We start from the raw sequence: 25,346 nt of genomic DNA, 5'->3' as shown, positions 1-25,346 counted from the left end.
TTCACAGGGATGTGTAGGGGGCAGTGGAAACTCTAGGGTTAGCCCTACTTTCTGCCTGAAAAGTCCTTCTCTGCATGCCATGCCCTCCATAGAGAGACCCAGTGCTCCCGCTGGAGGAGGTGGTGGGGAGTCCCTTCGAGCCAGGCCTAGCACCTCAACTCTCCAGAAGACAGTGCTCTTGCCTCCTAGGGGCAGGGCACATAGAGCAACAGACCCTGGGCACCAGGAGGAATTCTTACCTGAAACAGGGAGGAGAGGGAAAGAAAGAAAGAGAGAAAAAAGAAAATAAGTCTCTTTCGGGTATGACCTCCTGGAATAGGCATTTTTGCCCTTCCTTATTTTGCCTCTAATGCCTGGAGATGAAATCGTTCCTCAACTGCTTGGAAGGCAGCTATACTCATCAAGATACCACCAACACGTGCACACGCAGGCCTGCCTTCTGCTCCCCACGCTCCGTCAGCTGCTTCTGCCTCCTCCTTCTCGCCCCACCGTGCACCCATTTTCCCCTCTCCCAAGCTCTCCAGGCTCTTGCTCGTCATCTGCAGAGCTCACAGCTGGGGAGGGCCTGGGTTTCTTGCAGTCTTTGCTCCTCTGTTCCTGCTGTTGGCTGGTGTGCTTCTTGCTGCACAGGGCCTCTGAGACCCAGGCTGTAGGTGCCTCTGGTGCCCAGCTGCGCCATGGCCAAAGAGCGCAAAGGACAGGCGCCAGTGCAGCGCGGTCCTGAGAAGGCCAGGCAGGCAGAAGGTGGCACAGAGGCAGCCGCTGTGTGCGGCAGAGGCCTTTGGGGCAGGTAGTTGTGGCCGAGTGGTGAAGGCGATGGACTAGAAATCCATTGGGGTTTCCCCGCGCAGGTTCGAATCCTTCCAACTACGGGGCACCATGTTCTTTTGGCGTGCCTGGAAAGAGCACGCTCCAGCCCAGCCCTGGGGGCACCCACCCTCCAGCGGCACAGCTGCACGTCAAGCCCCAACACGCACAAAGACACCCGCCCTCCCTCTCGGGCTCTGCTGACTTCCCCCCAACTTCCCGCAGGCCTTGCACATACAACACACTTCACCCAGGCGCTTCAGCATGAGAGGGCAAAGAGTGGGTGTAGGCGCTCCGCTCCTGCTACGGGGAGCTCAGGAAGCACAACCTGCCTATCCCCGTGAAATCGGTAGACCACTGCCTGGAGGCCCAGGCGCTGACATGTGCGTGAGACGATGGGCAGGAAGTTTCCTGGCAGGTTTCTCTCAGGTGGAGCCTTCCGCTTCCCAACAGTGGCAGTACAGCCCTTGGGAAGGCAGCAAGGCTGCTCTTGGCCGTGCCGGGCAGTGCAGGATCACAAGGAAAATGGAAACGCAAAGGTGTCCCGAGGAGAGAAGAGAACCCAGAGACTGGGAGGCTGCAAGAGGCCACCAATGCTGCGCCGCCTCTTGGGCAGGCTGGTTAAGGCCAAGGAGGCCAAGGCCATGGGAAAAAGAAGCACAGGGGGCACCTGGAGTTGAACCAGGGACCTCTTGATCTGCAGTCAAATGCTCTCCCACTGAGCTATACCCCCTCCTGCTGCCACATTGCTACTGCCCTCCCCATGGCCACAGCTGCATCACCAGCCTTGTGCCTCCTACCTTTGCACGCTTCTTCCTCACGCCTCCCCGCTCTTGCATCTGCATGCCACCCGCACACAGCACACACATGCACAACCAGCCTGGAAACACACTTCTCCTCCCTTCACCCAATACGGGGGATCCCAAAAGGCTCAAATCCCCCACACAAACAGCCATCAAACCATGACAATATACCTCCACACAAGGGCTTTTGGGGACCTCGTTCTGTGCAAGGAGTCTAGCCCGGCCCGGAGGCCTGCGCCAGGGCTGACGTGGGATGTCAAGGCAGGCATGGAGGGCACCTTGGCTCACTCCAGCATTCCCTCCTCAGGTGGAGAAGGCCGTATAGGTCGTGCGTGAAACCACGGTCCTGCCTGTGCAAAAACAGTCTCTGGGAAGATGGGAACCCACCAGCATCTCCTGCAGGCCTGAGCTCGCTCGCTCTCATGCGCTCTGACCATGCAGCAAAACCAGCTGGACAGGAAGATTCCGTGCAAAGGGGCAATCCTGTGCTGCTGTGCCAGGCCATGTCCTCTCGCTGCTTCCCTTAACGCTTTCTCCTGGGCTCATGCAGTTCTAAGGTGCTAAACTGGGAAAAACAGGTACCCTCATTTAAACGAACCTTTCCTTGCCATCAGCTACCTGTCAGGCAGGTGTCGGGGGCGCTCAGTAGTACAGAGAGGGGCATAGGTGCTTTTCCGCCCTCTTTGTCACCAGAATGCTCTTTTAGGCTGAGGAGCTCTAGGTCTGAAAAACACGTGACCTGAATATGCACACCCATGTCCTGTGTTGCGCTACTGCACTGCAAATCTTACTTGATCTTCAGGTCTGCATTGTACTGCACATCATGGGATGGACTTAGCAACATCCACTGGTGGGACTGGCTCAGCGATAACATGCAGTCATGGCTTGTCCTGGATTGGTTCTGCAAGAGAAGGATTCACCATTTCAGAAGTCCCAGCAAAGCACCTCGCTCATACCCTCATGGCCCTTCCATGTGGCCCGTGCTGCTGCAAGCCTAAGGCAAATGCTGAGTAGAGCTGGGCAGGGCTGGGCCGTGGCCGTGGCCGTGGCCGTGGCTGTGGCCATGGCGGGGCAGGCCAGCCTGCTCCTCACGGCCTCCTTGTGCTCCTTGACAGCAGCTCTCCCCTCCCAGAGCGGGAACCCACTCAGAGACAGGCTCCTGAAAGCATCGCCGTCAGGGCAAGAGCAGCCTTGCAGATGGCCAAGCCACGGCCACAGTGGAGCTCTGCGCCAGCCTCTTGGCGTCTGCCCCTGACCTGGCAAGGAGAGGCAGCCTCCGTGCCCAAAAGCAGGCCGCCTCCTGCGCGCGCCGCGCAAAGGACGAAAGAGGGAACAGCCGTGTCAGGATGGCCGAGCGGTCCAAGGCGCTGCATTAAGGGTGCAGTCTCCCTGGGAGACGTGGGTTCGAATCCCACTCCTGACAGCCTTCTTTCACAGGGATGTGTAGGGGGCAGTGGAAACTCTAGGGTTAGCCCTACTTTCTGCCTGAAAAGTCCTTCTCTGCATGCCATGCCCTCCATAGAGAGACCCAGTGCTCCCGCTGGAGGAGGTGGTGGGGAGTCCCTTCGAGCCAGGCCTAGCACCTCAACTCTCCAGAAGACAGTGCTCTTGCCTCCTAGGGGCAGGGCACATAGAGCAACAGACCCTGGGCACCAGGAGGAATTCTTACCTGAAACAGGGAGGAGAGGGAAAGAAAGAAAGAGAGAAAAAAGAAAATAAGTCTCTTTCGGGTATGACCTCCTGGAATAGGCATTTTTGCCCTTCCTTATTTTGCCTCTAATGCCTGGAGATGAAATCGCTCCTCAACTGCTTGGAAGGCAGCTATACTCATCAAGATACCACCAACACGTGCACACGCAGGCCTGCCTTCTGCTCCCCACGCTTCCTCAGCTGCTTCTGCCTCCTCCTTCTCGCCCTACCGTGCACCCATTTTCCCCTCTCCCAAGCTCTCCAGGCTCTTGCTCGTCATCTGCAGAGCTCACAGCTGGGGAGGGCCTGGGTTTCTTGCAGTCTTTGCTCCTCTGTTCCTGCTGTTGGCTGGTGTGCTTCTTGCTGCACAGGGCCTCTGAGACTCAGGCTGTAGGTGCCTCTGGTGTCCAGCTGTGCCATGGCCAAAGAGCGCAAAGGACAGGCGCCAGTGCAGCGTGGTCCTGAGAAGGCCAGGCAGGCAGAAGGTGGCACAGAGGCAGCCGCTGTGTGCGGCAGAGGCCTTTGGGGCAGGTAGTTGTGGCCGAGTGGTGAAGGCGATGGACTAGAAATCCATTGGGGTTTCCCCGCGCAGGTTCGAATCCTGCCAACTACGGGGCACCATGTTCTTTTGGCGTGCCTGGAAAGAGCACGCTCCAGCCCAGCCCTGCGGGCACCCACCCTCCAGCGGCACAGCTGCACGTCAAGCCCCATCACGCACAAAGACACCCGCCCTCCCTCTCGGGCTCTGCTGACTTCCCCCCAACTTCCCGCAGGCCTTGCACATACAACACACCTCACCCAGGCGCTTCAGCATGAGAGGGCAAAGAGTGGGTGTAGGCGCTCCGCTCCTGCTATGGGGAGCTCAGGAAGCACAACCTGCCTATCCCCGTGAAATCGGTAGACCACTGCCTGGAGGCCCAGGCGCTGACATGTGCGTGAGACGATGGGCAGGAAGTTTCCTGGCAGGTTTCTCTCAGGTGGAGCCTTCCGCTTCCCAACAGTGGCAGTACAGCCCTTGGGAAGGCAGCAAGGCTGCTCTTGGCTGTGCCGGGCAGTGCAGGATCACAAGGAAAATGGAAACGCAAAGGTGTCCCGAGGAGAGAAGAGAACCCAGAGACTGGGAGGCTGCAAGAGGCCACCAATGCTGCGCCGCCTCTTGGGTAGGCTGGTTAAGGCCAAGGAGGCCAAGGCCATGGGAAAAAGAAGCACAGGGGGCACCTGGAGTTGAACCAGGGACCTCTTGATCTGCAGTCAAATGCTCTCCCACTGAGCTATACCCCCTCCTGCTGCCACATTGCTACTGCCCTCCCCATGGCCACAGCTGCATCACCAGCCTTGTGCCTCCTACCTTTGCATGCTTCTTCCTCACGCCTCCCCGCTCTTGCATCTGCATGCCACCCGCACACAGCACACACATGCACAACCAGCCTGGAAACACACTTCTCCTCCCTTCACCCAATACGGGGGATCCCAAAAGGCTCAAATCCCCCACACAAACAGCCATCAAACCATGACAATATACCTCCACACAAGGGCTTTTGGGGACCTCGTTCTGTGCAAGGAGTCTAGCCCGGCCCGGAGGCCTGCGCCAGGGCTGACGTGGGATGTCAAGGCAGGCATGGAGGGCACCTTGGCTCACTCCAGCATTCCCTCCTCAGGTGGAGAAGGCCGTATAGGTCGTGCGTGAAACCACGGTCCTGCCTGTGCACAAACAGTCTCTGGGAAGATGGGAACCCACCAGCATCTCCTGCAGGCCGGAGCTCGCTCGCTCTCATGCGCTCTGACCATGCAGCAAAACCAGCTGGACAGGAAGATTCCGTGCAAAGGGGCAATCCTGTGCTGCTGTGCCAGGCCATGTCCTCTCGCTGCTTCCCTTAACGCTTTCTCCTGGGCTCATGCAGTTCTAAGGTGCACCGCTTCCCGACGCTAAACTGGGAAAAACAGGTACCCTCATTTAAACGAACCTTTCCTTGCCATCAGCTACCTGTCAGGCAGGTGTCGGGGGCGCTCAGTAGTACAGAGAGGGGCATAGGTGCTTTTCCGCCCTCTTTGTCACCAGAATGCTCTTTTAGGCTGAGGAGCTCTAGGTCTGGAAAACACGTGACCTGAATATGCACACGCGTGTCCTGTGTTGCACTACTGCACTGCAAATCTTACTTGATCTTCAGGTCTGCATTGTACTGCACATCATGGGATGGACTTAGCAACATCTACTGGTGGGCCTGGCTCAGCGATATCATGCAGTCATGGCTTGTCCTGGATTGGTTCTGCAAGAGAAGGATTCACCATTTCAGAAGTCCCAGCAAAGCACCTCGCTCATACCCTCATGGCCCTTCCATGTGGCTCGTGCTGCTGCAAGCCTAAGGCAAATGCTGAGTAGAGCTGGGCAGGGCTGGGCCGTGGCCGTGGCCGTGGCCATGGCGGGGCAGGCCAGCCTGCTCCTCACGGCCTCCTTGTGCTCCTTGACAGCAGCTCTCCCCTCCCAGAGCGGGAACCCACTCAGAGACAGGCTCCTGAGAGCATCGCCGTCAGGGCAAGAGCCGCCTTGCAGATGGCCAAGCCACGGCCACAGTGGAGCTCTGCGCCAGCCTCTTGGCGTCTGCCCCTGACCTGGCAAGGAGAGGCAGCCTCCGTGCCCAAAAGCAGGCCGCCTCCTGCGCACGCTGTGCAAAGGACGAAAGAGGGAACAGCCGTGTCAGACTGGCCGAGCGGTCCAAGGCGCTGCATTAAGGGTGCAGTCTCCCTGGGAGACGTGGGTTCGAATCCCACTCCTGACAGCCTTCTTTCACAGGGATGTGTAGGGGGCAGTGGAAACTCTAGGGTTAGCCCTACTTTCTGCCTGAAAAGTCCTTCTCTGCATGCCATGCCCTCCATAGAGAGACCCAGTGCTCCCGCTGGAGGAGGTGGTGGGGAGTCCCTTCGAGCCAGGCCTAGCACCTCAACTCTCCAGAAGACAGTGCTCTTGCCTCCTAGGGGCAGGGCACATAGAGCAACAGACCCTGGGCACCAGGAGGAATTCTTACCTGAAACAGGGAGGAGAGGGAAAGAAAGAAAGAGAGAAAAAAGAAAATAAGTCTCTTTCGGGTATGACCTCCTGGAATAGGCATTTTTGCCCTTCCTTATTTTGCCTCTAATGCCTGGAGATGAAATCGCTCCTCAACTGCTTGGAAGGCAGCTATACTCATCAAGATACCACCAACACGTGCACACGCAGGCCTGCCTTCTGCTCCCCCCGCTCCGTCAGCTGCTTCTGCCTCCTCCTTCTCGCCCCACCGCGCACCCATTTTCCCCTCTCCCAAGCTCTCCAGGCTCTTGCTCGTCATCTGCAGAGCTCACAGCTGGGGAGGGCCTGGGTTTCTTGCAGTCTTTGCTCCTCTGTTCCTGCTGTTGGCTGGTGTGCTTCTTGCTGCACAGGGCCTCTGAGACCCAGGCTGTAGGTGCCTCTGGTGCCCAGCTGCGCCATGGCCAAAGAGCGCAAAGGACAGGCGCCAGTGCAGCGCGGTCCTGAGAAGGCCAGGCAGGCAGAAGGTGGCACAGAGGCAGCCGCTGTGTGCGGCAGAGGCCTTTGGGGCAGGTAGTTGTGGCCGAGTGGTGAAGGCGATGGACTAGAAATCCATTGGGGTTTCCCCGCGCAGGTTCGAATCCTGCCAACTACGGGGCACCATGTTCTTTTGGCGCGCCTGGAAAGAGCACGCTCCAGCCCAGCCCTGGGGGCACCCACCCTCCAGCGGCACAGCTGCACGTCAAGCCCCAACACGCACAAAGACACCCGCCCTCCCTCTCGGGCTCTGCTGACTTCCCCCCAACTTCCCGCAGGCCTTGCACATACAACACACCTCACCCAGGCGCTTCAGCATGAGAGGGCAAAGAGTGGGTGTAGGCGCTCCGCTCCTGCTATGGGGAGCTCAGGAAGCACAACCTGCCTATCCCCGTGAAATCGGTAGACCACTGCCTGGAGGCCCAGGCGCTGACATGTGCGTGAGACGATGGGCAGGAAGTTTCCTGGTAGGTTTCTCTCAGGTGGAGCCTTCCGCTTCCCAACAGTGGCAGTACAGCCCTTGGGAAGGCAGCAAGGCTGCTCTTGGCCGTGCCGGGCAGTGCAGGATCACAAGGAAAATGGAAATGCAAAGGTGTCCCGAGGAGAGAAGAGAAGAGACTGGGAGGCTGCAAGAGGCTACCAATGCTGCGCCGCCTCTTGGGAAAGTTGGCTAAGGCCAAGGAGGCCAAGGCCATGGGAAAAAGAAGCACAGGGGGCACCTGGAGTTGAACCAGGGACCTCTTGATCTGCAGTCAAATGCTCTCCCACTGAGCTATACCCCCTCCTGCTGCCACATTGCTACTGCCCTCCCCATGGCCACAGCTGCATCACCAGTCTTGTGCCTCCTACCTTTGCACTCTTCTTCCTCACGCCTCCCCGCTCTTGCATCTGCATGCCACCCGCACACAGCACACACATGCACAACCAGCCTGGAAACACACTTCTCCTCCCTTCACCCAATACGGGGGATCCCAAAAGGCTCAAATCCCCCACACAAACAGCCATCAAACCATGACAATATACCTCCACACAAGGGCTTTTGGGGACCTCGTTCTGTGCAAGGAGTCTAGCCCGGCCCGGAGGCCTGCGCCAGGGCTGACGTGGGATGTCAAGGCAGGCATGGAGGGCACCTTGGCTCACTCCAGCATTCCCTCCTCAGGTGGAGAAGGCCGTATAGGTCGTGCGTGAAACCACGGTCCTGCCTGTGCAAAAACAGTCTCTGGGAAGATGGGAACCCACCAACATCTCCTGCAGGCCTGAGCTCGCTCGATCTCATGCGCTCTGACCATGCAGCAAAACCAGCTGGACAGGAAGATTCCGTGCAAAGGGGCAATCCTGTGCTGCTGTGCCAGGCCATGTCCTCTCGCTGCTTCCCTTAACGCTTTCTCCTGTGCTCATGCAGTTCTAAGGTGCTAAACTGGGAAAAACAGGTACCCTCATTTAAACGAACCTTTCCTTGCCATCAGCTACCTGTCAGGCAGGTGTCGGGGGCGCTCAGTAGTACAGAGAGGGGCATAGGTGCTTTTCCGCCCTCTTTGTCACCAGAATGCTCTTTTAGGCTGAGGAGCTCTAGGTCTGAAAAACACGTGACCTGAATATGCACACCCATGTCCTGTGTTGCGCTACTGCACTGCAAATCTTACTTGATCTTCAGGTCTGCATTGTACTGCACATCATGGGATGGACTTAGCAACATCCACTGGTGGGACTGGCTCAGCGATAACATGCAGTCATGGCTTGTCCTGGATTGGTTCTGCAAGAGAAGGATTCACCATTTCAGAAGTCCCAGCAAAGCACCTCGCTCATACCCTCATGGCCCTTCCATGTGGCTCGTGCTGCTGCAAGCCTAAGGCAAATGCTGAGTAGAGCTGGGCAGGGCTGGGCCGTGGCCGTGGCCGTGGCCATGGCGGGGCAGGCCAGCCTGCTCCTCACGGCCTCCTTGTGCTCCTTGACAGCAGCTCTCCCCTCCCAGAGCGGGAACCCACTCAGAGACAGGCTCCTGAGAGCATCGCCGTCAGGGCAAGAGCCGCCTTGCAGATGGCCAAGCCACAGCCACAGTGGAGCTCTGCACCAGTGTCTTGGTGTCTGCCCCAGACCTGGCAAGGAGAGGCAGCCTCCGTGCCCAAAAGCAGGCCGCCTCCTGCGCGCGCCGCGCAAAGGACGAAAGAGGGAACAGCCGTGTCAGGATGGCCGAGCGGTCCAAGGCGCTGCATTAAGGGTGCAGTCTCCCTGGGAGACGTGGGTTCGAATCCCACTCCTGACAGCCTTCTTTCACAGGGATGTGTAGGGGGCAGTGGAAACTCTAGGGCTGGCCCTACTTTCTGCCTGAAAAGTCCTTCTCTGCATGCCATGCCCTCCATAGAGAGACCCAGTGCTCCCGCTGGAGGAGGTGGTGGGGAGTCCCTTCGAGCCAGGCCTAGCACCTCAACTCTCCAGAAGACAGTGCTCTTGCCTCCTAGGGGCAGGGCACATAGAGCAACAGACCCTGGGCACCAGGAGGAATTCTTACCTGAAACAGGGAGGAGAGGGAAAGAAAGAAAGAGAGAAAAAAGAAAATAAGTCTCTTTCGGGTATGACCTCCTGGAATAGGCATTTTTGCCCTTCCTTATTTTGCCTCTAATGCCTGGAGATGAAATCGCTCCTCAACTGCTTGGAAGGCAGCTATACTCATCAAGATACCACCAACACGTGCACACGCAGGCCTGCCTTCTGCTCCCCACGCTCCGTCAGCTGCTTCTGCCTCCTCCTTCTCGCCCCACCGCGCACCCATTTTCCCCTCTCCCAAGCTCTCCAGGCTCTTGCTCGTCATCTGCAGAGCTCACAGCTGGGGAGGGCCTGGGTTTCTTGCAGTCTTTGCTCCTCTGTTCCTGCTGTTGGCTGGTGTGCTTCTTGCTGCACAGGGCCTCTGAGACTCAGGCTGTAGGTGCCTCTGGTGCCCAGCTGCGCCATGGCCAAAGAGCGCAAAGGACAGGCGCCAGTGCAGCGCGGTCCTGAGAAGGCCAGGCAGGCAGAAGGTGGCACAGAGGCAGCCGCTGTGTGCAGCAGAGGCCTTTGGGGCAGGTAGTTGTGGCCAAGTGGTGAAGGCGATGGACTAGAAATCCATTGGGGTTTCCCCGCGCAGGTTCGAATCCTGCCAACTACGGGGCACCATGTTATTTTGGCGCGCCTGGAAAGAGCACGCTCCAGCCCAGCCCTGGGGGCACCCACCCTCCAGCGGCACAGCTGCACGTCAAGCCCCATCACGCACAAAGACACCCGCCCTCCCTCTCGGGCTCTGCTGACTTCCCCCCAACTTCCCGCAGGCCTTGCACATACAACACACCTCACCCAGGCGCTTCAGCATGAGAGGGCAAAGAGTGGGTGTAGGCGCTCCGCTCCTGCTATGGGGAGCTCAGGAAGCACAACCTGCCTATCCCCGTGAAATCGGTAGACCACTGCCTGGAGGCCCAGGCGCTGACATGTGCGTGAGACGATGGGCAGGAAGTTTCCTGGTAGGTTTCTCTCAGGTGGAGCCTTCCGCTTCCCAACAGTGGCAGTACAGCCCTTGGGAAGGCAGCAAGGCTGCTCTTGGCCGTGCCGGGCAGTGCAGGATCACAAGGAAAATGGAAATGCAAAGGTGTCCCGAGGAGAGAAGAGAAGAGACTGGGAGGCTGCAAGAGGCCACCAATGCTGCGCCGCCTCTTGGGAAAGTTGGCTAAGGCCAAGGAGGCCAAGGCCATGGGAAAAAGAAGCACAGGGGGCACCTGGAGTTGAACCAGGGACCTCTTGATCTGCAGTCAAATGCTCTCCCACTGAGCTATACCCCCTCCTGCTGCCACATTGCTACTGCCCTCCCCATGGCCACAGCTGCATCACCAGTCTTGTGCCTCCTACCTTTGCACTCTTCTTCCTCACGCCTCCCCGCTCTTGCATCTGCATGCCACCCGCACACAGCACACACATGCACAACCAGCCTGGAAACACACTTCTCCTCCCTTCACCCAATACGGGGGATCCCAAAAGGCTCAAATCCCCCACACAAACAGCCATCAAACCATGACAATATACCTCCACACAAGGGCTTTTGGGGACCTCGTTCTGTGCAAGGAGTCTAGCCCGGCCCGGAGGCCTGCGCCAGGGCTGACGTGGGATGTCAAGGCAGGCATGGAGGGCACCTTGGCTCACTCCAGCATTCCCTCCTCAGGTGGAGAAGGCCGTATAGGTCGTGCGTGAAACCACGGTCCTGCCTGTGCAAAAACAGTCTCTGGGAAGATGGGAACCCACCAACATCTCCTGCAGGCCTGAGCTCGCTCGCTCTCATGCGCTCTGACCATGCAGCAAAACCAGCTGGACAGGAAGATTCCGTGCAAAGGGGCAATCCTGTGCTGCTGTGCCAGGCCATGTCCTCTCGCTGCTTCCCTTAACGCTTTCTCCTGTGCTCATGCAGTTCTAAGGTGCTAAACTGGGAAAAACAGGTACCCTCATTTAAACGAACCTTTCCTTGCCATCAGCTACCTGTCAGGCAGGTGTCGGGGGCGCTCAGTAGTACAGAGAGGGGCATAGGTGCTTTTCCGCCCTCTTTGTCACCAGAATGCTCTTTTAGGCTGAGGAGCTCTAGGTCTGAAAAACACGTGACCTGAATATGCACACCCATGTCCTGTGTTGCGCTACTGCACTGCAAATCTTACTTGATCTTCAGGTCTGCATTGTACTGCACATCATGGGATGGACTTAGCAACATCCACTGGTGGGACTGGCTCAGCGATAACATGCAGTCATGGCTTGTCCTGGATTGGTTCTGCAAGAGAAGGATTCACCATTTCAGAAGTCCCAGCAAAGCACCTCGCTCATACCCTCATGGCCCTTCCATGTGGCCCGTGCTGCTGCAAGCCTAAGGCAAATGCTGAGTAGAGCTGGGCAGGGCTGGGCCGTGGCCGTGGCCGTGGCCGTGGCTGTGGCCATGGCGGGGCAGGCCAGCCTGCTCCTCACGGCCTCCTTGTGCTCCTTGACAGCAGCTCTCCCCTCCCAGAGCGGGAACCCACTCAGAGACAGGCTCCTGAAAGCATCGCCGTCAGGGCAAGAGCCGCCTTGCAGATGGCCAAGCCACGGCCACAGTGGAGCTCTGCACCAGTGTCTTGGTGTCTGCCCCAGACCTGGCAAGGAGAGGCAGCCTCCGTGCCCAAAAGCAGGCCGCCTCCTGCGCACGCTGTGCAAAGGACGAAAGAGGGAACAGCCGTGTCAGGATGGCCGAGCGGTCCAAGGCGCTGCATTAAGGGTGCAGTCTCCCTGGGAGACGTGGGTTCGAATCCCACTCCTGACAGCCTTCTTTCACAGGGATGTGTAGGGGGCAGTGGAAACTCTAGGGTTAGCCCTACTTTCTGCCTGAAAAGTCCTTCTCTGCATGCCATGCCCTCCATAGAGAGACCCAGTGCTCCCGCTGGAGGAGGTGGTGGGGAGTCCCTTCGAGCCAGGCCTAGCACCTCAACTCTCCAGAAGACAGTGCTCTTGCCTCCTAGGGGCAGGGCACATAGAGCAACAGACCCTGGGCACCAGGAGGAATTCTTACCTGAAACAGGGAGGAGAGGGAAAGAAAGAAAGAGAGAAAAAAGAAAATAAGTCTCTTCCAGGTATGACCTCCTGGAATAGGCATTTTTGCCCTTCCTTATTTTGCCTCTAATGCCTGGAGATGAAATCGCTCCTCAACTGCTTGGAAGGCAGCTATACTCATCAAGATACCACCAACACGTGCACACGCAGGCCTGCCTTCTGCTCCCCCCGCTCCGTCAGCTGCTTCTGCCTCCTCCTTCTCGCCCCACCGCGCACCCATTTTCCCCTCTCCCAAGCTCTCCAGGCTCTTGCTCGTCATCTGCAGAGCTCACAGCTGGGGAGGGCCTGGGTTTCTTGCAGTCTTTGCTCCTCTGTTCCTGCTGTTGGCTGGTGTGCTTCTTGCTGCACAGGGCCTCTGAGACTCAGGCTGTAGGTGCCTCTGGTGCCCAGCTCCGCCATGGCCAAAGAGCGCAAAGGACAGGCGCCAGTGCAGCGCGGTCCTGAGAAGGCCAGGCAGGCAGAAGGTGGCACAGAGGCAGCCGCTGTGTGCGGCAGAGGCCTTTGGGGCAGGTAGTTGTGGCCGAGTGGTGAAGGCGATGGGCTAGAAATCCATTGGGGTTTCCCCGCGCAGGTTCGAATCCTGCCAACTACGGGGCACCATGTTCTTTTGGCGCGCCTGGAAAGAGCACGCTCCAGCCCAGCCCTGCGGGCACCCACCCTCCAGCGGCACAGCTGCACGTCAAGCCCCATCACGCACAAAGACACCCACCCTCCCTCTCGGGCTCTGCTGACTTCCCCCCAACTTCCCGCAGGCCTTGCACATACAACACACCTCACCCAGGCGCTTCAGCATGAGAGGGCAAAGAGTGGGTGTAGGCGCTCCGCTCCTGCTATGGGGAGCTCAGGAAGCACAACCTGCCTATCCCCGTGAAATTGGTAGACCACTGCCTGGAGGCCCAGCCACTGACATGTATGTGAGACGATGGGCAGGAAGTTTCCTGGCAGGTTTCTCTCAGGTGGAGCCTTCCAATTCCCAAGAGAGCAGTGGCAGTACAGCCCCTGGGAAGGCAGCAAGGCTGCTCTTGGCCGTGCCGGGCAGTGCAGGATCACAAGGAAAATGGAAATGCAAACGTGTCCTGAGGAGAGAAGAGAAGAGACTGGGAGGCTGCAAGAGGCCACCAATGCTGCGCCGCCTCTTGGGAAAGTTGGCTAAGGCCAAGGAATCCAAGGCCATGGGAAAAAGAAGCACAGGGGGCACCTGGAGTTGAACCAGGGACCTCTTGATCTGCAGTCAAATGCTCTCCCACTGAGCTATACCCCCTCCTGCTGCCACATTGCTACTGCCCTCCCCATGGCCACAGCTGCATCACCAGTCTTGTGCCTCCTACCTTTGCACTCTTCTTCCTCACGCCTCCCCGCTCTTGCATCTGCATGCCACCCGCACACAGCACACACATGCACAACCAGCCTGGAAACACACTTCTCCTCCCTTCACCCAATACGGGGGATCCCAAAAGGCTCAAATCCCCCACACAAACAGCCATCAAACCATGACAATATACCTCCACACAAGGGCTTTTGGGGACCTCGTTCTGTGCAAGGAGTCTAGCCCGGCCCGGATGCCTGCGCCAGGGCTGACGTGGGATGTCAAGGCAGGCATGGAGGGCACCTTGGCTCACTCCAGCATTCCCTCCTCAGGTGGAGAAGGCCGTATAGGTCGTGCGTGAAACCATGGTCCTGCCTGTGCAAAAACAGTCTCTGGGAAGATGGGAACCCACCAGCATCTCCTGCAGGCCTGAGCTCGCTCGCTCTCATGCGCTCTGACCATGCAGCAAAACCAGCTGGACAGGAAGATTCCGTGCAAAGGGGCAATCCTGTGCTGCTGTGCCAGGCCATGTCCTCTCGCTGCTTCCCTTAACGCTTTCTCCTGGGCTCATGCAGTTCTAAGGTGCTAAACTGGGAAAAACAGGTACCCTCATTTAAACGAACCTTTCCTTGCCATCAGCTACCTGTCAGGCAGGTGTCGGGGGCGCTCAGTAGTACAGAGAGGGGCATAGGTGCTTTTCCGCCCTCTTTGTCACCAGAATGCTCTTTTAGGCTGAGGAGCTCTAGGTCTGGAAAACACGTGACCTGAATATGCACACCCATGTCCTGTGTTGCGCTACTGCACTGCAAATCTTACTTGATCTTCAGGTCTGCATTGTACTGCACATCATGGGATGGACTTAGCAACATCCACTGGTGGGACTGGCTCAGCGATAACATGCAGTCATGGCTTGTCCTGGATTGGTTCTGCAAGAGAAGGATTCACCATTTCAGAAGTCCCAGCAAAGCACCTCGCTCATACCCTCATGGCCCTTCCATGTGGCCCGTGCTGCTGCAAGCCTAAGGCAAATGCTGAGTAGAGCTGGGCAGGGCTGGGCCGTGGCCGTGGCCGTGGCTGTGGCCATGGCGGGGCAGGCCAGCCTGCTCCTCACGGCCTCCTTGTGCTCCTTGACAGCAGCTCTCCCCTCCCAGAGCGGGAACCCACTCAGAGACAGGCTCCTGAAAGCATCGCCGTCAGGGCAAGAGCCGCCTTGCAGATGGCCAAGCCACAGCCACAGTGGAGCTCTGCACCAGTGTCTTGGTGTCTGCCCCTGACCTGGCAAGGAGAGGCAGCCTCCGTGCCCAAAAGCAGGCCGCCTCCTGCGCACGCTGTGCAAAGGACGAAAGAGGGAACAGCCGTGTCAGGATGGCCGAGCGGTCCAAGGCGCTGCATTAAGGGTGCAGTCTCCCTGGGAGACGTGGGTTCGAATCCCACTCCTGACAGCCTTCTTTCACAGGGATGTGTAGGGGGCAGTGGAAACTCTAGGGTTAGCCCTACTTTCTGCCTGAAAAGTCCTTCTCTGCATGCCATGCCCTCCATAGAGAGACCCAGTGCTCCCGCTGGAGGAGGTGGTGGGAAGGGGAGTCCCTTCGAGCCAGGCCTAGCACCTCAACTCTCCAGAAGACAGTGCTCTTGCCTTCTAGGGGCAGGGCACATAGAGCAACAGACCCTGGGCACCAGGAGGAATTCTTACCTGAAACAGGGAGGAGAGGGAAAGAAAGAAAGAGAGAAAAAAGAAAATAAGTCTCTTCCAGGTATGACCTCCTGGAATAGGCATTTTTGCCCTTCCTTAGTTTGCCTCTAATGCCTGGAGATGAAATCGCTCCTCAACTGCTTGGAAGGCAGCTATGCTCATCAAGATACCACCAACACGTGCACACGCAGGCCTGCCTTCTGCTCCCCCCGCTCCGTCAGCTGCTTCTGCCTCCTCCTTCTCGCCCCACCGCGCACCCATTTTCCCCTCTCCCAAGCTCTCCAGGCTCTTGCTCGTCATCTGCAGAGCTCACAGCTGGGGAGGGCCTGGGTTTCTTGCAGTCTTTGCTCCTCTGTTCCTGCTCTTGGCTGGTGTGCTTCTTGCTCTACAGGGCCTCTGAGAGTCAGGCTGCAGGTGCCTCTGGTGCCCAGCTGCACCATGGCCAAAGAGCGCAAAGGACAGGCGCCAGTGCAGCGCGGTCCTGAGAAGGCCAGGCAGGCAGAAGGTGGCACAGAGGCAGCCGCTGTGTGCGGCAGAGGCCTTTGGGGCAGGTAGTTGTGGCCGAGTGGTGAAGGCGATGGACTAGAAATCCATTGGGGTTTCCCCGCGCAGGTTCGAATCCTGCCAACTACGGGGCACCATGTTCTTTTGGCGCGCCTGGAAAGAGCACGCTCCAGCCCAGCCCTGCGGGCACCCACCCTCCAGCGGCACAGCTGCACGTCAAGCCCCATCACGCACAAAGACACCCGCCCTCCCTCTCGGGCTCTGCTGACTTCCCTCCAACTTCCCGCAGGCCTTGCACATACAACACACCTCACCCAGGCGCTTCAGCATGAGAGGGCAAAGAGTGGGTGTAGGTGCTCCGCTCCTCCTATGGGGAGCTCAGGAAGCACAACCTGCCTATCCCAGTGAAATCGGTAGACCACTGCCTGGAGGCCCAGCCGCTGACATGTGTGTGAGACGATGGGCAGGAAGTTTCCTGGCAGGTTTCTCTCAGGTGGAGCCTTCCAATTCCCAAGAGAGCAGTGGCAGTACGGCCCTGGGGAAGGCAGCAAGGCTGCTCTTGGCCGTGCCGGGCAGTGCAGGATCACAAGAAAAATGGAAACGCAAAGGTTTCCCAAGGAGAGAAGAGAACCCAGAGACTGGGAGGCTGCAAGAGGCCACCAATGCTGCGCCGCCTCTTGGGAAAGTTGGCTAAGGCCAAGGAGGCCAAGGCCATGGGAAAAAGAAGCACAGGGGGCACCTGGAGTTGAACCAGGGACCTCTTGATCTGCAGTCAAATGCTCTCCCACTGAGCTATACCCCCTCCTGCTGCCACATTGCTACTGCCCTCCCCATGGCCACAGCTGCATCACCAGCCTTGTGCCTCCTACCTTTGCACGCTTCTTCCTCACGCCTCCTTGCTCTTGCATCTGCATGCCACCCGCACACAGCACACACATGCACAACCAGCCTGTGAAACACACTTCCCTTCACCCAATACGGGGGATCCCGAAAGGCTCAAATCCCCCACACAAACAGCCATCAAACCATGACGATATACCTCCACACAAGGGCTTTTGGGGACCTCGTTCTGTGCAAGGAGTCTAGCCCGGCCCGGATGCCTGCATCAGGGCTGACGTGGGACGTCAAGGCAGGCGTGGAGGGCACCTTGGCTCACTCCAGCATTCCCTCCTCAGGTGGAGAAGGCCGTATAGGTCGTGCGTGAAACCACGGTCCTGCCTGTGCACAAACAGTCTCTGGGAAGATGGGAACCCACCAACATCTCCTGCAGGCCTGAGCTCTCTCGCTCTCATGCGCTCTGACCATGCAGCAAAACCAGCTGGACAGGAAGATTCCCTGCAAAGGGGCAATCCTGTGCTAGTGTGCTTAGGCACAGCATGAGAAGGCAAAGAGTGGGTGTAGGTGCTCCTCTTCCGTTCATGGGGAGTGCAGTAAGCAGAACCTGGTTATCTTAATGGAATCAGAAGCCCTGGAGAGACTTCTCCTCTTGACCTTGCGTTTAGCAGGGCTTTGGAATAGGAACATCTCAAGATGTTCCTTCTCATCTCAGCTATTCTGTCATTCTGTGACCCCCTCACAGATCTCCCTATCAAAGCTCCTGTCAAGGACAAGTGAAGAGAGGTGGTGCTAGGAGCCCAGTGGCCATAACCGCTTGCAGAGGAAATGGGCAGAAGACTGGAAATCACTTCCAGTCTCAGCACAAGTGGGCTCCTAAGGTGCAGATGTGGTGAAAGAAGAGATCACCCGCGTGGGGAAGGAAGGAAGGCAGGCTGTTGCATGACCAGGAATCTGCTGTAGTATAAAATGTGCAACTGTCTGAGGAAAGCCCCCAGTGAAACACAAGCCCAAGGTCCCACTGAGACTTGAACTCAGATCGCTGGATTCAGAGTCCAGAGTGCTCACCATTACACCATGGGACCTCCTGTGAATGTCTTTGTGCCTAATCTTCACTAGCATAACTGAACCACATGCATTTTCTCTGAGGAAAATGTGGTAATGGGATTAGCACGGTGACCACAACCAGGCTGTCTTGTGAAGTGGCAGATGATCAACCTTTCCACTACCATTCAGGAGACCTGCAGAGTGAGAAGGGACCAGTTCCTTTTCTGAACTCAGAGCTGCCATTGTGCAGGCCTCCTTCTCCAAAGAACAAAGGCAGCACTCTTCCCCTGGGGAGTTGTGGGGAATGTTCCCCAATGTCCTGAGTGGAGATTTCTAGGCCTGGAGGGCCAAGAAGTCTCAATCTTTTGTGGATCTTCCTGAGAAACTTTCTGATCTACTTCCACCTCCCAGAGGTGGACAGTGCACAGGAAAGAGTTTCAAATTGTCTTGGCCCCAGCTATACTGGTGCACAGCATAGCACCTTTTCCAGGCTTATAGTTCACTAAGTCTGAGGATTTACCATGCCTATCTCTGAACGGGCCAGTCCAGGAGCTCCCTTTGCAGTGGAGTGTGAAATTAGAGGCCTGAACCACTGCCAATCACAATGAATTCCAAAAGCATGACTTCAGGTTGAGTGCAGTACCCTTTGATTTAGAAAATCTCCTCTCACTGACTTTTAGATATGCCAAAGACACAAGCAGTCCAGGTAATGTCCCTTTGATTTTGTCTTTCTGGAGGCAAAATGCAGATATATTGTTAAGCCATAGACTGTTTCTCTTTGGAATAAGCCATTTCCTGGGCAAAGATCACACATTCAAGCTTGACTGTTTGAATAGCATCTAGTGGGTGATTTATTATAAAGAAAAAGAAAACAAATGCAAGTAAAGATATCATTCACTCACCAGGTAATGATGAAAAACAGAAGTTTCTGTGTATTGATAGGTTTGTCTTCTATCTAACAGCAGTGTGCACTCTCTGCTCTATTTTCAAATGTTTCCTTGCAGACAGGAATGTGTCAAAGCCTTAGAAAAAAATGGGAGAAGAGAAACTTCCAGTAGACTTGAAAAAGAGAATGCCCCTGTGATTTGCACAGACTTTAGTGCATTGGAAGGACATGGATCAGAAATATTTTTCAGGAAAGTATTTCACAGGTATTAGAAGTTTATTTGTATTGTAGACTCAAGTTGCTCATCAACAGTATCACAAGACAGAAGTATTATTGTGGCCATGAAGTCTAAGGACAGAGGCCAAAGACAGATGGCAGAGGCTCCATCATTTATTAGACTGACTAACTGAAAAGAGAAATTATTTCAAGTGAACAAAACACCTTCAGGGCTGAAATTAGAGTATTAGCTTTCAAAGCAAAATACAAGTAGAGGAAGTGGCTGAGAGTTTCAGGTAGGTATCATTTGGAAAGAAAACTAGCTGGCAAGAATGAAATAGAGAAACATTTAATTCAGAGTAAAGCAAAACATGCTGAAAGACTTGCCTCCTCAGAGAAAGAAAGAATATTTCCTAGCATGGTTAAATTACTTCTGCACATTTGGCAAAGAAAGAGGTGGATCTCTTGAAAAGTTAAGAATTGTTATTTCTTAGTTTGTGTTTGGAAAGAAGTTTCACCTTTGCCTCATTATCAGATGCAACTCTGAGGTCTCAGACTGCAGGGAATACCTGAGGCCTCTCCACGAGGCAAGAGTTGTCAGTCGTCTTTCCTGCAGAAGGTACGCTGTTGTCAATGAGCAACATTGACAACAACATGAGCAACAACAGATAAAGGAGTTACAGAAGGAAGCAAGCAGTCTGTTTTGCATCTGAGAAGATGAGTGATAGATAAGGATATTCTCAGAGAACCTACAGTTTCAAGAGTCTCTACATAGCATTGCCATGTGGAACAGTAAGTCTTAACTCTGTAGCAGGTGGAGACTGGAAGCTGGTCACTTCTTGTATGAGGAGAAACACTCTTGTTCCTCCTGAAGACTTGCTGTTGATGAATAGATTCAGTGCTCTCCAAGCTGAGAAGGAGCTGAACACATCTTCAAGTGAAGCAACTTGGCCAACAGAACCTGTGTCATACAGGAAAACCCAGAACTAGTGGAGAGTATTTGTCATGGGTGACTCCCTGCTGCAGGGGTGAGATGCACCCATCTGCTGACCTGGCCTCTTGTATAGAGAGGTTTCTGCCTGTTGCAGGCTCAAATCTGAGATGCTGCCAAAGTTTGTCCACTTGTCTGATTATTACCTTCTACAGCTCTTCTATATGAGCACCTGTGATACTTCGAAGGGCAACTTGGAAAGTATCAATTGAGATTACAGTGCGCTGAAACAGTGGACAGTGTGGCGCCCAGGTGATTTTCTCCTCAATCCTACCAGTGATGAGAAGGATGGTGTGACAGACGTGCTCCTTCCCCAGCTCAACCTGACTTTTCACACATAGCCCTATTCAGGTGTTAACCACCAGTGACATTACCTGATCCCGGTAGTTGCCTCATTTCTTCTTTCAGATATTAACCATCAATAACAGTTCTGATGGCTGCATCCTAGTGGGGAGATAAGGCTAGTTGTGCATACACCAGCCAACAGTCCTTTCTGAATTGAAAGAATGACTATAAGTCAATCATCTTATCCCATAAACGTGGGGACAGCCCAAGATCCCATTGAGCTTGAGCTTTTCCTCCCTCGTCCCTGATGGACACTTCTGCCTGAGGGATCCAGCAGTGGCTCACACCATGACGGAGGAGCTGGGAGGGGGCAGAAAAACCTCTGGAGATGGGCTAGTCCACCCACATGCTCAAAGCAGGGTCCAGCAGAGCAGGTTGCTCAAGGTCTTGTGCAGCCAGCTTGAGAACGTCTCCAAGGATGGAGACTCCACAAGTTTCTTCAGAACCCGTTTGTGGGAGCATATCTAAGTAACAGAGGCTTCCTGATAGAAGACAAATACGATGAGCTGGACAAAGACCAAGGCGAAAAGATTGTGGGAAGTCACCAGCTGCAAGAACACAGAAGTAGGAGAGGAAGAACCTGTAAACAAGCTTATCAGTGCAGGATGGAGGACTGTGTGCAGGCCAATCATGTAAACATGTGCCCCCGATATCTACAGTACTTGATTGGTTGTAGATATCTAGTACTGCCAATCTAGTACTGTAGAAAATGTGTGGACAGTAGTATGCAACCAATCGCAATGTAAGCGTACGCGTGGCTAGATGACTTAACAGAAATGTAGTAGATAAATAGACTGCTGTAATGCCAATAAAGTGATTTCTGCTAGACTCATATTGAAGCCTTCAGGAGTCATGTCTGGCCTCCCGCACCCGTTCCCATGTAAGACCATCCTCACAGCAGAACAGTCATCTTCTGGATGCTGAAGTGGGATGTGACCTATTTCAGCTTATACTCAACAACTGCTTTCCCTCTTACGGGAGCCCAAGTGAGAAGCAGCTGCCTCTTTCTTCCTTACTCCCTTGGCTCGTACCTCTCCACTGCTTCAGGGATGGATACAAATCGATAGGGTCTCTGCTGAGCCCTCTCTTCTCCATGATCACTCTAGCTCTCTGTCAGCCTCTCCTGGTAGTACAAATGATCCAAGGCCTTAGCCTTTATCATGGCCCTTTGCTGGCCTCCTGCCAGCAAGTCTGACTCCCTCAGGACAGTCTGCCCTATCAGCAGGACTGTAGCTGAGATACACACCAAGAAGGGAAATGACCCCCAGCCTGTCACTGAAGATGTCCTCTACAAATCAGATGAGAACTGCATCAAGCATCACACTCGGGAGATGCAACATCTGACGGCATGCTGAAGTGCAAAGAGAAAGCAAAAACTCACCTCACAGCTGGCCTTGAGAGGCAGCAGAGTGCCGGCATGATCAGACAATAGAGTCACGCTCTGCTCTTCTGAGGTCCACAGAGACAGAAATATTGCCTTAGCCTGCAGTCTTGATAGTCCTGCTCTCCTGCCTTTCTGAGCTGGTTAAATTACTTTCATACTCTGCAATCCATTCAGGAAGCTACACACAAATCTGTACTGCTGTACAATGTACTGCTTCTCTGCCTCTTCTCCTTCCTTTTCGTTAAAAGACAGTGTGCAGCATAGCTGGAGCCTTGTCATGGTATCTTCTTCTCCTTCGGCTACCCTTGACTGCTCACTCTTTACAGAAAAGCATTACGCTCTTTCCAGAGGTTTCTTCCCTCTGCCTGGAGCTCAGGAGGGTCTATTTCGGGGCTTGCAGCACAAAGAATCTACCTGTAGGCTTGGGGCACTGACAGGTTTGGGTGGAGTTTCCTGAATGATTCCTCACCATCAAAAGTTGAATTCTCCCTGCCTAGGCCTGGGCCCACGGAAGAAATTTGCTATCCAGGAAGCCCTGACGCGCCCTTGGTTTGTCCCCCTGACATCATCTACAGCCCCTGGAGAGGCGGGCAGTTTCTGTTTGCCCAATTGTGCTGCCTCTGCAGGGAAAGCAGAAAGCTCAGAGGGAAAGCAGAGCCTACCTGCCTCTGTTTTGCTCAGAGCACCTCTTCCCAAGGAGTGGGAGAGCGTGTGCTGCATTCAGGGCCAGCAGGAGGCTTTTGCTCCCCTCCACCTGCACTCCTATGCCTCTTCTGCAAACAGTGTGCGCCTTAGGTGGCCTTGGCATGGTCTGGGTTCCTGGGGCTCCCAAGGTCTTTGGTGCTTTTGGAGGTAGGCTCCACTACTGCTGGAGACCAGCTGCTAAAACTCTTCCTATGAACAGCTGTCCAGGCCAACCCTGAGCAGCGGGACTGGAGCTACCCGCCAGCCCTGGAAAGAGATGGAGCAGCTCATCCTGGAGGTCATGTCTAGGCATGTCAAGGAAAAAAGGTGATCAGCAGCAGTCAACATGGATTCTTCAAGGGAGAGTTGTGTTTAGCCAAGCTGATAGCCTTCTAAGATGGCATGGCCGGATGCATGGATGAGGGCAGAGTGATGGATGTTGTCTACCTTGATGTCAGCAAGGCTTTCAACACTGTCTCCTATAACTTCCTCACGGGGAAGTTCATGAAGTGTGGATCCACTCATCTGAGTGGACACTGGGTAGATCGAGAACTGGCTGGATGGCAGAGCCCACAGAGAGTTGTGAGAAGCAGTGGCAAGTCTAGTTGGAGACCTGTGGCTAGCAGTGTCCTCCAGGGGTCAGTGCTGGGTGCAATGCTATTGAACTTCTTCATCAGAGACTTCAATGAAGGGACAGAGTGCATCCTCAGCCAGGTTGCTGATGACACAAAGCAGGGCAGGTTGTGCGGCCCTTCAAAGGGGCCTAGATGGCTTGGAGAGTTGGGCAGAGCGGAACCTCTTGAGGTTCAACAAGGGCAAGTGCTGGGTCCTGCACCTGGGGAGGAATAACCCCAGACAGAAGTAGAGATTAGGGGTTGTCCTGCTGGAAAGCAGCCCTGTGGGGAAGCATTTGGGAGTCCCATTTCACAACACATTAATCATGAGGCAGCAGTGTGTCCTTGTGGCCAAGAAGAGCAATGGGATCCTGGCCTGCATGAGGAGGAGTGTTGCCAGCAGGTCAAGGGAGGTGACCCTCCTTCTCTCCTCGGCTCTGGTGAAGCCACACCTTGACTATTGTGTGCACTTCTGGGCTCCCCAGTACAAGAGAGATGTGCAACTACCAGAGAGGGTCTAGCATAGAGCGACAAAGATGATTAAGGAACTTGAGCATCTATCTTATGAGGAAAGACTTAGCGACCAGGGCCCGTTTATGATAGGAAAGAGAAGATTGAGAGGGCATTTTTTTGGCATGTGCGAATATCTGGGGGGCGGATTATAAAGAAGATGGGGATGAAATCTTCTCACTTGTGGACAGGGAGAGGATAAGGAGTCATAGGTACAAACTGAAAGACAGGAATTTCATCTACATATGACAAAGAACTGCTTCACTGTTAGGATTACAGAACACTGGAACAGGCAGCCCGGATAGGAGTCTGCTCCTTTGGAGATCTTCAAAACCCACCTGGATGAGATCCTATGCAACGTGCTCTAGGTGACCGTGCTTGGTCAGTAGGGGTGTTGGACAAGATGATCTGTAGAGGTCCCTCCCAATCTCAGCTGTGCTGTGATTCAGGGACCTCAGAATCCAGTGCATGCTCTCTTGCTGCCTCCCGTGGACATTTTGTGCACCTCATTTCAGTCTGTAGCAAGGACAGAGGGAAGCCACAAAAGAAGTCAAGCCAATAGTCTTCCTGGGTTGGAAGGAAGCCCTTGCCTCCTTGCATGTAGTGCAGCAAGAACCTCAAGGTTTGTACATGCAGAAGGAAAAACTTCCCTTTGGATACGCAGCCTTGCACAGTGGAGTAAAGAAATTGCCTGAGAGAAAAGAGCTTTACCTTTGAGGCAGAGGAGCAATATGTGAGGCTGTGCCATTTTGAAAGCAGTCGTGAAGAGGGTGCAGGGAGCTCAAACCTTGCCTGAAAAACAGTTTGTTTCCCTCACTCTCCATTTATAGCTTGCACCAGGTAGCTTGGGCTTATGGCAGGATAAAGAAATGAACACTGCACAGTACTTTGTGGAGGAGTGGGCTGGGGACATGCTCTAAATCCATATCAATAAATGGGGATAAATTTAAGTCTTCCCTGTCACTCTTAGGCCCCTGTTGCCCTGATGTGGGCATCCAAATCCATCCAAATATTGCACGGTGTTCACAAGTTGAGATGGAGAATGGGCTTGACCTTGTAAAGCCTGGCAGGAGTAAGGTTGGCCACTGGCTTTGCCCTCCTGACCTAAATGTTGGGTCATTGTGGCTTTGCAGTCAACTGCTAACAGTTCTAGGGTCAACACTGTACATGAGCAGGGGCTGTGGATCTACGAGCAACTGCCAAGAGCCCTGCCACTGCCTCTGCTCTTCTCATTGGCCAGTCCCAGCTCATAGTCGTGTTGCAGCCCTTCTTTTGCTACCCCTGATAGCCATGTGGCAGCCCCTAACACTGCACCAGGCCCATGGAAATGAGAGGAATGCCTGCTGTCCATCTTTGGAGCAGTACGCCCTGGATGCAGGCACTTCTGCTTGACAATGAAGCTGCAACTCTGGGACTTCCCCAGAGCTCTGCTTCCTCACACCCTCTTGGCACGGGCCTGCAGCCTCAGACAGGGACAAGCAGGCATGTGCCGGTGGCCTCCATGCGTTGGTGGTATAGTGGTGAGCATAGCTGCCTTCCAAGCAGTTGACCCGGGTTCAATTCCCGGCCAACGCACACCCACTTTTCTTCTTCTTCTTCTTCTTCTAGCTGCTTGCAGAGGCCCTTCCATCTCTTGCCAGAAAAGAGCCTGGCTTTCCCCAACAAGCTCATGTTCTTCCCTGTGGCAGCCACTCCCCTTACTGCATGCACAGGCAGCATGGCCCAGTCCACAGAGCCCAGGAGAGAGAACTGGGGTTTCTGCATTGCCTGCCTTGCTGAGGCACATGCCAGAGGCTGAAGCAGAACAGTGGCTGAGGCTGCAAGTGACGCTGGCCAGGAGTCAAGCACAGACCAGCTTCCTGGCAGGCAGCTGTGCTCATGACAGTGAAAGAAATGTTCGCAGGCACAT

The 25,346-nt window shown here is 55.1% G+C and overlaps 18 non-coding genes across 18 annotated transcripts; 11 read left to right on the top strand and 7 right to left on the bottom strand.

Moving 5' to 3' along the window:
- Positions 1-790: 790 nt before the first annotated feature.
- On the top strand, positions 791-872 carry TRNAS-AGA (transfer RNA serine (anticodon AGA)). The gene has a single exon. It is a non-coding gene; the product is annotated as a tRNA-Ser (tRNA).
- A 596-nt stretch (positions 873-1,468) lies between these two features.
- On the bottom strand, positions 1,469-1,540 carry TRNAC-GCA (transfer RNA cysteine (anticodon GCA)). Its single transcript has one exon. It is a non-coding gene; the product is annotated as a tRNA-Cys (tRNA).
- Positions 1,541-2,950: 1,410 nt separating this feature from the next.
- TRNAL-AAG (transfer RNA leucine (anticodon AAG)) lies at positions 2,951-3,033 on the top strand. Its single transcript has one exon. It is a non-coding gene; the product is annotated as a tRNA-Leu (tRNA).
- A 797-nt stretch (positions 3,034-3,830) lies between these two features.
- Positions 3,831-3,912, top strand: TRNAS-AGA (transfer RNA serine (anticodon AGA)). The gene has a single exon. It is a non-coding gene; the product is annotated as a tRNA-Ser (tRNA).
- Positions 3,913-4,508: 596 nt separating this feature from the next.
- Positions 4,509-4,580, bottom strand: TRNAC-GCA (transfer RNA cysteine (anticodon GCA)). The gene has a single exon. It is a non-coding gene; the product is annotated as a tRNA-Cys (tRNA).
- Positions 4,581-6,873: 2,293 nt separating this feature from the next.
- Positions 6,874-6,955, top strand: TRNAS-AGA (transfer RNA serine (anticodon AGA)). Its single transcript has one exon. It is a non-coding gene; the product is annotated as a tRNA-Ser (tRNA).
- Positions 6,956-7,547: 592 nt separating this feature from the next.
- Positions 7,548-7,619, bottom strand: TRNAC-GCA (transfer RNA cysteine (anticodon GCA)). Its single transcript has one exon. It is a non-coding gene; the product is annotated as a tRNA-Cys (tRNA).
- Positions 7,620-9,017: 1,398 nt separating this feature from the next.
- On the top strand, positions 9,018-9,100 carry TRNAL-AAG (transfer RNA leucine (anticodon AAG)). The gene has a single exon. It is a non-coding gene; the product is annotated as a tRNA-Leu (tRNA).
- Positions 9,101-9,897: 797 nt separating this feature from the next.
- On the top strand, positions 9,898-9,979 carry TRNAS-AGA (transfer RNA serine (anticodon AGA)). Its single transcript has one exon. It is a non-coding gene; the product is annotated as a tRNA-Ser (tRNA).
- Positions 9,980-10,571: 592 nt separating this feature from the next.
- TRNAC-GCA (transfer RNA cysteine (anticodon GCA)) lies at positions 10,572-10,643 on the bottom strand. Its single transcript has one exon. It is a non-coding gene; the product is annotated as a tRNA-Cys (tRNA).
- A 1,410-nt stretch (positions 10,644-12,053) lies between these two features.
- On the top strand, positions 12,054-12,136 carry TRNAL-AAG (transfer RNA leucine (anticodon AAG)). The gene has a single exon. It is a non-coding gene; the product is annotated as a tRNA-Leu (tRNA).
- Positions 12,137-12,933: 797 nt separating this feature from the next.
- Positions 12,934-13,015, top strand: TRNAS-AGA (transfer RNA serine (anticodon AGA)). The gene has a single exon. It is a non-coding gene; the product is annotated as a tRNA-Ser (tRNA).
- A 597-nt stretch (positions 13,016-13,612) lies between these two features.
- TRNAC-GCA (transfer RNA cysteine (anticodon GCA)) lies at positions 13,613-13,684 on the bottom strand. The gene has a single exon. It is a non-coding gene; the product is annotated as a tRNA-Cys (tRNA).
- Positions 13,685-15,088: 1,404 nt separating this feature from the next.
- Positions 15,089-15,171, top strand: TRNAL-AAG (transfer RNA leucine (anticodon AAG)). Its single transcript has one exon. It is a non-coding gene; the product is annotated as a tRNA-Leu (tRNA).
- An 802-nt stretch (positions 15,172-15,973) lies between these two features.
- On the top strand, positions 15,974-16,055 carry TRNAS-AGA (transfer RNA serine (anticodon AGA)). Its single transcript has one exon. It is a non-coding gene; the product is annotated as a tRNA-Ser (tRNA).
- A 601-nt stretch (positions 16,056-16,656) lies between these two features.
- On the bottom strand, positions 16,657-16,728 carry TRNAC-GCA (transfer RNA cysteine (anticodon GCA)). Its single transcript has one exon. It is a non-coding gene; the product is annotated as a tRNA-Cys (tRNA).
- Positions 16,729-17,773: 1,045 nt separating this feature from the next.
- Positions 17,774-17,845, bottom strand: TRNAQ-CUG (transfer RNA glutamine (anticodon CUG)). Its single transcript has one exon. It is a non-coding gene; the product is annotated as a tRNA-Gln (tRNA).
- A 7,095-nt stretch (positions 17,846-24,940) lies between these two features.
- On the top strand, positions 24,941-25,012 carry TRNAG-UCC (transfer RNA glycine (anticodon UCC)). Its single transcript has one exon. It is a non-coding gene; the product is annotated as a tRNA-Gly (tRNA).
- The last annotated feature ends 334 nt before the right edge of the window (positions 25,013-25,346 follow it).

The sequence above is a fragment of the Tinamus guttatus genome, unplaced genomic scaffold (assembly GCF_059628265.1).
Source record: "Tinamus guttatus ecotype Peru unplaced genomic scaffold, ASM5962826v1 Tinamus_guttatus_pri_ptg000942l, whole genome shotgun sequence".
Classification (NCBI taxonomy): Eukaryota; Metazoa; Chordata; class Aves; order Tinamiformes; family Tinamidae; genus Tinamus; species Tinamus guttatus.
This window is presented reverse-complemented; position numbering and strand designations above follow the sequence as displayed.